We start from the raw sequence: 11393 nt of genomic DNA on the forward strand, positions 1-11393 counted from the left end.
GTTTCGACTGTGGTAACTAGCTTCGGCCTGTTTGGGATAATTATTACAAATTATGATTGTAAGCAGCAACAGCTGTGTTTTAAGAAAAATCAAGAATACACACGGGTCGATCTATCATTGAGACTCACGTAACATCTCGCGTTAAAATCATGATTCTGTGATTTCTTGATATTTTTTATTGTTATTATTTACCATTTTTCAAGAAATAATATACCAACACGTATGATTAGAAGATAAGATAAGACCTCTATGTAGATAGGATACATTTATTTAATTAAAAAAACCAGTTTAATCAGCAATTAGATCTCGTGGCGTTGGGTTTGGACTGGGACGGAGCATCCAAATTGGACAAGAAACACTGGTTCCAATTAGAGCAAATGTCGGGTTTTTTAGTAGCGGTATTAAATTGTAGCTTTCAAGGTTGCTGAAAGGGTGGGGTGTGGACGGCTGAGGGTTATGAAACTGCGTTAATGTTTTATTTTTTTATATTTTTAAAAAAATTATTTTTGATATTAACATATTAAAATAATATGAAAATATTAAAAAAAATATTAGTTTAAAATAAAATAAAAAATATTTAAATTTTAAAAAATATACTTTTAAAACATAAAAATAATCATGCCCGGATAAAATGTTTCATACAATTGACATGCAATACAAACAATTTTACTCTCTGACCGACTTCCTCTTGTTAAGTGTGGAAGTAAATAGAATTCAATCCAAATATTTCAGCTAGGTCGACATGTCCATTATCAATTTTTGTAGCTTCTTAAATTAAACAACAAAACGAAACGGAAATGAGACAGACTATAAGGCTGACAAGACTGACAATATTATACCGCCTCGTGACCGTTCATAGATACTGTCACTCTCTCCATCACTCTTCCTTTTCTATATTATCGGCATAGAAAAGGCAGGGGCGGAGGCGGGGGTCAGAATTTTTTTTCCTTATAAATTTTAACTTTAAAATTAATAAATTTAAACTTTTGTTCCCTTGCTAATTTTTATTTTTTTTAATTTGGCCCCCGAAACCTAGCTACCCCTAAAAAGGCCTCTCATTTAACTGTATCAGTATTTCATGGAGATTCGCTTTGGATGCTTGCTTTTGAATCACTCATTTTCATAAGCTACAAGTACGGGCAGTAAAAATATCTGTAGTATAACGGGTTAGATTTTAAGTTTTTATATATTATTGTTAATTTTCAAGGATTGTGAGATTAATTAACATAAAAATAAATATCACATTCATCTAAAAATATCTGAGAAAAATATCAAATCAAGCAGTGTATCACCAGCAAAACTGACAGGAATACAGCTTCAGCAAGTAAATCGTATACTTGTATGCAAGCGCGTCACACGCACATAGTTACCGTTGAATAAGTGCGAGAGAGGGAAGATTTTGGCTATGGCTAGATCTGAGCTGTAAGTAACCTTTTGGTACAACTGCGATTTTTAGATTTAGCCCGTTCGGCTAGCAGGGCCCATATAACATGGAGGATAGAGTAGAATGCATTTGCCTAGAGCAAAATGACCGTGTAACTAGTCAATTGGCCGTGTTCTGCACCTGAACTAATTTTTTTAAAAAATGTAAAAGAAAAAAAAAAAACATTAAGAATGTGGCAATTTTTTCCATGCTATGACACTTGTACAGGAAGATAAGTTTTGAAATTCTTTGACTTAGATTATTACCTGTCATGAATTTCCAATAAAATTTAATAATAGCTAACTCAATATAAATTAGTTTATTTAAAAAGCATAAATAAAATATTGATGACACAGATCAACTAATAAAAATAAATAAAAATAATTTTTTAAAACAGTTTCAAGACAAGAATATATTAGATGACAGTCACATGCAATTTAATTTCATGAACTTAGCTAAATTTAATAAATTTTAAAAAAAAAATTAAAAGAAGGTGCAATTAAAAAAAAAAGAGATGAATAAAAATAGAATAAATAAAAATACAAAAAATTAGAGGCAAAATAAAAATAAAAATAACTTTAATGGCTGATATGAAAAGTGTACAGGGCTAGACAAGAATTTCCAGTTGGAAAGAAAAAAAAAAAAAAATGAAGAAAAGGATAGTAAAGTTATTTTTCCATGTAAAAATATAATAAAGTTAAAAATAATTCTGAATAATTTTCAAATGATAAATGAACAAAAATAATAAAAAAAACTAGAGTTTTTTCAAAAGAGAATTTATAATTTCACTGTTACAGAGTAGAAAGTGTGTGTTTACATATATAATAATTTTAGCGAGTATTTGAGATTGTGGTTTTGGTTATTTTTAAAAGTGTTTTTTATTTAAAAAAATATTAAATAATATTTTTTTTTATTTTTAAAAAATTATTTTTAACATTCAATATATTAATTTGATCTATTTACAAATATCAAAAATATATTAAATTTTTTTAAAAATAAAATTTTTAAAAGTATTTTTAAAACAGAAAAAGAAACCGGGCTTAAAAGCCCTTTCTCTTTAATTAATGCAAAGGATTTGGAATATATCGATGTCATGTCAGCCAGGGCGAGCCGTATTTCACAATTTCTGAATTGTCCAGTCAGCCTTGGCCCTTGAGGTACGAGAGGAGAAGAAAGCTGAAATCTGGCTTCAAGAGCGCATTATTGATTGTTTATGCACTATGCCTGTGCTCATGTTTAACTGCACTTGGGCGATTGTCCATGTAATGCTTCAGGTAATTAAACTTGATCCCCGCTAGCGTATTAGATTCTAATTTATTGCTCTCCTCCTTGTTGTTTCCGTGAAGTATCAATTATTTTGCTTTAATCATCCCTTGAAATTCTCTCTCAAGAGGAAGATGATTTTTTTAATATTAAAATAATAATATATTAAATTGAGATCCAATATAGCCAAAAAATTTAATAGTGTTCAAAGGAAAAAACCATATTCATTAAAATTCTCTCAAAAAGATGAGTTCATAAATGATACAAAGATCCTCTTTTTTATGTCTGGATTATGGCAAACTGACAGCTACACTGCTTTTTAATAAATTCCTCTCCTTTTCTTTTAATTCGGGGGCTAAAAAACAAACAAATTAAAAATTTGAATCAAAATAAAAATTATCATTAATATAAGTTAATCATGATTTTTCCTGTATTTATATTTTAGTTTTTTCATCTCTAAATATTGTATGTTTACTCTAATTTTAAACGTGATATTTTTTTTATCGGGTCATAGAATGGTTTGATTGGGAAAAAAAAGAATCACTTGAAGTGCTAGGTTAACCATGCACCTCGTGTCTTTTGGCTTGACTTATAATTTATCTCCACATGTATTTTTTCCGAGGTGTTTTGAATAATTGCAAGCGTTGACTGAGAAGTGTTGATCAAATTGACATCCTTCAGACTAATCTTCGAGTATGGTGTCCATTGAATCACCATAGCTATTCTTGACAAATTTTGAAACATAGCAGGTGGCTTGGCATAAATGATTTTTGAAAATATACGAAGCTTAATATCACTAATCTAACTCTCATCCTTCATAAATAATTTTTTTGGCGGAGTTATGTGGTTAAATAACCACGAAATAGTCGTCACTCGTTGGAAAATGGGGGCGTGGCAGTTCAGACTCCAAAGTTGAATCCTAAATTGATAAGAGGTATGAGCGCAGATAAGTACTCATTTTATATACTGTCAAGCCTGCGTATTTCTCTTGAGATGAAAAAGATTATATGGCTGAAGGCAGGCTGGCGATCTGGGCTCAGTCCTGGACCAGGCCAGATTGGGCCTTGCCCAGCATAACTCTTTTTCTTGCAAACTACTGTCGTCCATTGATTCCATCCTGACCCATTTTCATGGGAGCCCCCGAAGCATCGGCGCGCTTTACGTTTTCACTATTTACTTTGCACATTTTATGTTAATTTACGTTTTCACTATTTACTTTGCACATTTTATGCTCTTGTTCATTACCGCTGTGTGTTACCGAGTTTGCTAAGTGGGTTGCTCCAGTGGCTAATCAGAGTTAAAGTTGCCAATTGAAGCAGAAACATTGAATGAATGATTCAATAAACCTTATCAATCATATATTAAAAGGTAAAAACACAGTGAAGTATAGTGATCTCGGAACCTGTCTACCAAACAGAGTGAGGCTATTGGTTTTTTTTTTTTTTTTAATTTTTCTCTATCTTTTTTTATTTTTATTTTTATTTTATTTTATGGATCATCTAATGTATTTCATTTGACAATTGATGGATGAGATCTATATTTCCTATAAAAATAAATAAATAAATAAAACATTGGAATTCATGCTTTTGTGTAAGCCATCATATTGGGTGCCTTGTTTTTTTATCAAATGAAAATCCTAGGCACGACCGTTCACATGCATAGAATGTGCTGGTATGTAACGGATTTGGTTGTAATTTAATTGGTTATTTATGATTTTTTTTTTGTTGTCGTTGTCTAAAATGCTCATGTTTAATGGATCGTTACATTAAGTTGCTTCACAGACAATAAATCTATTTTAATTAATGAGCTGGAGTTCAACTATGATTCGTATCTTTTCTTATAATTAAACAAAATAAATGTGCTAAAAGAATTTATAGCACCAAATCAATTTTAAGATTTTTCAAGATAACCAAGAAGCCCAAGTTCGAGGATCCTATTCCACGCAAATATCGAATTTTGCTTTCATCTTGGAATCATAAAGAATTTGTTCTTGTCACGCACACTTATGCTGATTACTGAACTGCGTGGAAATTTTTTCAAAAAAAAGAGATGCCTTGTGTTCATAGAATAAGGGAGGAGCTGTCGGCAGATCACAGTCTCGGGACAGATCACAAATTAAGTTACCGTGACAAGTGTCGGAGTCAGAGAAGCGAAAACAAGATGGTTTAAACGACGACGTCCCCGACGCGGAAAGGAAGGCAAGAGAGGATGACGGAGGGCAAGCGGCAGGAGTGACGAATGGGGAGGTCAAATACTTTAAAGAGGCGAATGAAGACAGCCGTGAGTTAACGGAGATGAGATCGCTGGAGACTGGAGAGTGAGTTTCAAGTTGAAGGTAATGACGTTAAGAGAGGGGAGGGTGTAGACTGTAGACTGTAGAGGAGAATGTTGGAATTGTGGATCCTGAACCAGTGGGGACGATGATCCGGCTTATTAGATGGGTCTTTTTTAAAAATTTCTAGTAACTTTTAAAAAGTTACCTGATAACTTTTTTAAGTTTATCTTTCTTTCTCTCTCTTTATTCTAGCCGTTGCTTAGACATTAAGGATTATTTGGAAAGACGTTTCAATCCATGGTTTTTATAAAAAAAATTAATTTTTTTATATATTTAAATTATTTTAATATATTAATTTTAAAAATAATTTTTTTTAAATAAAAAAAAATATTATTTTAATATTTTTAAACTGCAACCATTATTATAATTGCAAACATGTCATGTTAAAAGAGTAAGAAGATGAAAAACATGTCAAATGAAGCTTAACAACGAGTTTAGAATAAAATAACATGTGTAATTAAATTTAATTTATAAATATAAAAGAATTCTATACCGCCCATTGAGGATATTTCTAGAATATTGTTTTTAATATCAATTTCAAAAGGAATTATCTGATTTGCGTTTCAGGAATTCCACTTGGAATTCAAATCTATACTTTTAAAAGAATTCTAAACCCTTGTTGAGGATATTTCTAGAATATTGTTTTAAAATCAATTTCAAGACGAATTAATGTGGCAAACCAAAGGATTCACCTTTTTGAATTGCTTTTGGTTCTTATTTAGGAATTGAATTCCACTTGGAATTCAAATCAATATTTTAAAAGAATTCTATACCTTTTATTGAGGATATTTATAGAATATTGTTTTTAATACCAATTATAAAAAAAAAATACTGTGACAAATGAGATAATCCACTTTATACTTTTGATTATTTTTTAGGAGTTGAATTACACTTGGGTCTCGTATCATTACCCCCACCGAAAGCAAGATAAAAAGAAGAAGAACTAGAACCCCATTCGTGGGGTGGGAATGAAATCCGTGGATAAAAGAATAAAGGACAAAGCTCGAGCACCACAAAAACGATAGGCCGAGACCAATAGTATTGCTGTCCATTTTGAAGTACTTGAATTGTTCGTAGGTTAACACCCAAAACGTAGTTAATAATTTGTTTGAAGTCTTTCAAGTTTCAACTTATTCTTTTCCTACGAATCAAAGCATCTAAAAATATTTCTAACCATTACATGACGATCATGCTCACGGATTTTGAATGGGATAAAGTATAGTGATTTTTTAAATGTTATAAAATTATATAAATGATTTAAAAATTTGACAAAACTTTTCCTTCAAAGCCAACAAATATTCCCGAGATCCATTTTCAAACCTAATCATTTTATAATAAAGAAAGATTTAAAACATTAAAGATATTTTTATTTTAAATAGATTTATATATGTACATGTTCGGACTTGCCATTGAAAAAAACAAAGTATTTAATTAATTATGTATAATCCATGTTATATTTCTTGATTCCGCAACAAATAAATGGGACAGATAAAACAAGAGAATTTTTTTTTAGATTGATGTAGGTGTTTCGAGTTAGTTTGCGCTTAGCTCGATTAATTTTATAGATTTTAAAATTAACGACTATACAAAGTTTTCAGTGGCTCCTGAGAAAACTCGAATTTATAACTATTGGAAAGCAGATAAAAAAAACATGACTAATTAAGCTATTTTTCGAGTTCTCAACAAGAGATTTTGGATCATATAAATATGGAGATGTATATTATGATAATTTGATATTTTATTTTTAGAATGCATTTTAGAAATTGATTGGGTAATCTTAGAGTAAGACACGATTATTTCTTTATTAATCTTCGATAACAAGTTGGAGCATGCTAATTTTTAAAAAGCAATTTTTCTTTGACCCCATTTTTTCTTCTTCTCTTTTGAGCCTAGTTTCTTTGGCTCGGCTCAAATTCTACCATCCAAGTATAAATGACGTGGCGCAAATTTAGAGATCAAGATCATCATAAAATCACTGTAAATATTGACTTCAAACAAGTCGAGACGTTAAAATAAAAAATAAAAAAATAAAATAAAATCTAAAAGCAGCTGCTTTCCCAAACTTACAAAATACTATTTATTATAATAATATTTTTTATTTAATTTCTTAACATTTATTTTATTGTAGATTAGATATTATAATTTATTGTGTTTTTATTTTTTATATAATTATTGCAATATCATGCTTTATATTGCGAGTTTAACGAATTAATATGATTGACTTGAGTTTTTTTTTTATTTTAAATTTTAATTTTTAATACCGAACTGATTAGAAATTCACCTTCATGGTTTATTAGTTTATTTTTTCACAACGTTATCTTGTTTTCATGAACCAAATCTTGAATTTTACGAGTTAATTTAAATTGATTCGGGTTATTTTATTATATTTTTTTTAAAAATTAATTAAAAATTAAATTTCATAATTTATTTTGGTTTTTTTTGATGGGATCCTAATCTTATAATTTAAATCACAAATTTTACCGGATAACTTTTGGCCGACTATAGCTGAAATTTAATTTTAATATACCATTGAAATTTAGTTCCTTTGTGGAAAAAAGTTATAGAATGGCACCTTTTTTTTCATCAATTATTATCTACATGCACTTGACAAAAATATCAGCATCATTCCAAAGTGATGCCTCGTTAATCTCGTGTAGTATGCTTTAACTAGTCAACAGCTCACCACCCAGCAGTTAAGAATATCACGTGGCAACTCTTCATAAAGACACGTCATGCATAACGTAACACGCTGACGCCACCGATCACATCACCACCATCCTTCGGAGACGGGCAAACTTCTCCTAGCGCTTCTTATAACAAGAACAATACGTGGCCACAGCTAACACGAACCCCAAAAGGTTTTATTTCTTATGGAGGCAGAGAAGAGCAAACGAGAAGTTGACGGCAAAATGAACGGAAAGAGAGGGAAGGAAGAGGGAGGACTAAAGGGAAGTCAGCAGGAGGTGAAGGAGGAGGAGGTGGAAGAGTTTTTTGCTATATTGAGGAGGATACAGGTGGCTGTCAAGTACTTCGAGAAGACTGAAGGAAAGAGATGGAGGCCTTTGCTAGAGAGAGAGGAGTTCAAAAAACTTAAGGGCGATCTTGACACAGAGATGAAAGAGGGTAATTCTTTTTATGGGAATTCGGGTTTTGATCTGAATGTGGATCCAAATCCAAATGAATAAATTTTGTACGTGCGATATCGAGCTTCTTTTTAAAAGCTCGAATTAAGGTCTTAACAACACCCCTTTTTTTTTCATCGCTGGTTTTATATTCTAAAATTGATGTCATGGTTTTAACTATATTTATCTTGTTTCCGTAGGCAAAGTAATGTAGAAAACAAATATCACGTTACGGGATCCGTCTGGATGGATATTCAGGTGAATATAATTCAGCAAACAATGCCTATTTCTTCCTACCTTCCTTTTTTTTTCTCGTGTTTTTTTAGCAGGAGCATGCTGCAAAACATGGTTATTCTTTTTATGTGTTCTGTGTTGAAATCAAGGCCATTCTTTTAGCTGTCTTTCAAGCTTTCAAGCAAGCGCTCCTCTCCTTCTAGCATGCATTTATTTATTGATATATAAAATAATCACTGGTGTTTGAGGAGAGAGTTGTGAAGATCTGAGGAGATCGTTTCCTGGGAAATCCGTAACTGTATATGTGCAAGACATGATTTTTCATCGAAAAAGGCGAACTTAATTTCTTATAATTTAATAATAAAAGAGGACTCTAAATAAAATTCAATTGTTTTTTTTTTTAAAAAATTATTATCATTGAAGTTTTATCTTATTTTCGCGGACTTTTCAGTCGACTGCTTTGATATAATCCACTAGTTATTGCTGGTGGTAGATGTCGAGTTGCCATCTTTACGCGAACCGTGTATTTAACCAATTAAAAATAAATAAACAACAAAATTAGAAGGAAAAAAAAAGGGGTTGGTGTAGAAAAATTTACTGACATCCTATATGGTTATTTTAGTGAATTTATTTAAAAAAGAAAGACACGTGTAGGAGAAAAAAATAATTTTATGATCATCAAATTAAAATGATTATCATGTCCTTACTTATATTCTTTTATCTTTCCATACAAGCCCGTTAAAATTATCAATACATGTTTTAATTTTTTTGAAACTTACCTTTTAAAAACATGATAAATCTTTACATAAAAAAATGCTCCTAGTAGAAAGACATTTGTTTTTCAAGATAAGTAAAAATAAACAAGAAATTTGGGATTTTGACTGAAAAAATATATTTTTTCTCGTGAATATTTATTTTAATTACTTAAAGTTTTTATTGAAGAATTATATTGCTAATGAAAAAGACATGCCTCGTTAAAATATAAAAAAATGCATAAATACAAACTGAGGACTTTGACTAAAGAAATATCTTTTTTTTCCCTACAATTTAAATACTTTGAACTTGTTTCAAAATGATTATTTTAATTTCCATAGGATTAAATAAAAATTAACTTTGAAGATGTTCTCGTTCACCTCATCCTTCCCCCCAATTAGCAAATTTTATGATACTAGAAAATGCATCTATAAAGCCAATGTTTTCTTCTGTTGCATTAAAAATTAACTAGAAACTTTGTCCATGGTATAGCACATTCACGATAACTAATATTTGCTGTATGCACTGCTTTTTTTAAAAAATAATGTGTCTTTACTAGTTTTTCTTCTCTTTACATTTTCCTCTTGTCTTTTTTTTTTTTTTTTAAAAAAAAAAAAAAAGTACTGCGGTTATTATTCTTGGGTGGAGGCGGTGGGCCGTGGGGATGGCGGGCAAGGTGCTGGAGATTTGAAATGGGATCCTTGAAAAACTATTTAACGCCGAATGAGTTCGCAGCCCAGGGAAAAGCTTATAGTCATGGGCCACTTGGAAGGCCCAGTTTCCTTTATTTTCAACGGGTCTCTATTTGGGCCTGGAAGCAATGGAGTTGTAGTTCACGATACCTGCAACGGAACAAAGAGGACCCACAGAAACAGGCCTGTTTAGTTACAGATTCAGAGATCATGTTCCCCTGAATTTACAGTTTTTTCCTTCGTTTACTTCATTTTCCTTTTTAATAGACAATTTTTAGAACTACTCCTCTTTATGTACATGTATATATTTCCAATAAAAAATGAAATGATTATTTGTGATAACTGTTATTCAATAATATAAAACATGTATTAAAGCCTAATTTAATAGCTTGAGCTATTGGGTTTTATTGATTATTTAATATAATATTTGAACCTTGATAACTAGGTGATCATGGATTTAAATATTACCATCCCATTTTATTTGATAAGATTAGACATGAGATAATATGGGTTTGTATAAATTTCAAGTTTAAAGAGTTTTTGCTTGAGTGTACGTATTAAAAAATAATATAAAATATATCATAGAGTATTAACTAGAAGCTGTTTGGGAACACTTTTGGAATAGTATTTCTTGAATATTTGAATTTTTTTGTTTTAAAATTAGTTTTTTTATGTTTTAAAATTATTTTTATGTATTAATGTTAAAAATAATTTTTTTTAAAAAAATATATATTATTTTAATATATTTATGAGTGAAAAGCAATTATTACCACATCCTCAAACATCTTAAACTATTAAGTTGAATTAAACAGTAATCATCTAAATTTTACGATTTCTAACAATTTAGCTAAAATCTATTCATTTTTATAGTTTAATAAATTTTATCAGGTAAAATTATAGAATTTACCTACTTCTAAAATGATTTTTTAAAACTTATAAATATAACAAAAATCATGATATTAAATACATGTGAAAAAGAAAGAACCAAAAAAAGTGTGGCGTATATATGAGTGTAAAAATGAGAGGTTGTATTTTTCATAATTCTAGTTTATTTTTTTCTTGTCATAAGGAAATATTGAAGAACTTATAAAAAAGTTGTGAAAAACACAAAAACCGTTATTTCTAGCTCAGTATCGACTTGAAAAACCGAAAACTTGTTTCATTTCACTGGTCAATGTTGGATTTCAAAGGATATTTTTTTTATATGTTTTTCATAGAAGAAATTTTAGGAGAGAATTTCAAGTCTCCACAACCGAATATGCTTTGGGTGAATTTTAAGTTTCAAACGTGCAGATTCATTTGCTTATTAATAGAACGATGAGAATTAATTTCTCACGAAATTAATTTGAAGAATGATATGTGACCGGACAGACGTTCGGGAATGATCGAGGAGGCGAGGAGAAATTGTTTACATTCGGTTCAATTCATTCATGGAATTTGTATTAGCTTTCGTTTTCTTTGCAGTTTTGAAACAGGGGCTATGAAGTTCAAGTTGATTTTGAAGTTTTGAAAAAATATATATTTTTTTATTTGATTATTTTAATATGTTTAATATTAAAGTGTGGTTACGA

The 11393-nt window shown here is 30.1% G+C and overlaps 1 non-coding gene across 1 annotated transcript; it reads left to right on the forward strand.

Moving 5' to 3' along the window:
• The first annotated feature begins 7846 nt into the window (after window positions 1-7846).
• LOC118048021 (uncharacterized) lies at window positions 7847-10156 on the forward strand. The gene is made up of 3 exons (XR_004687419.2): window positions 7847-8253; window positions 8344-8401; window positions 9752-10156. It is a non-coding gene; the product is annotated as an uncharacterized protein (transcript).
• Window positions 10157-11393: the final 1237 nt, after the last annotated feature.

This window comes from Populus alba, chromosome 10 (genome assembly GCF_005239225.2).
Source record: "Populus alba chromosome 10, ASM523922v2, whole genome shotgun sequence".
NCBI lineage: Eukaryota > Viridiplantae > Streptophyta > Magnoliopsida > Malpighiales > Salicaceae > Populus > Populus alba.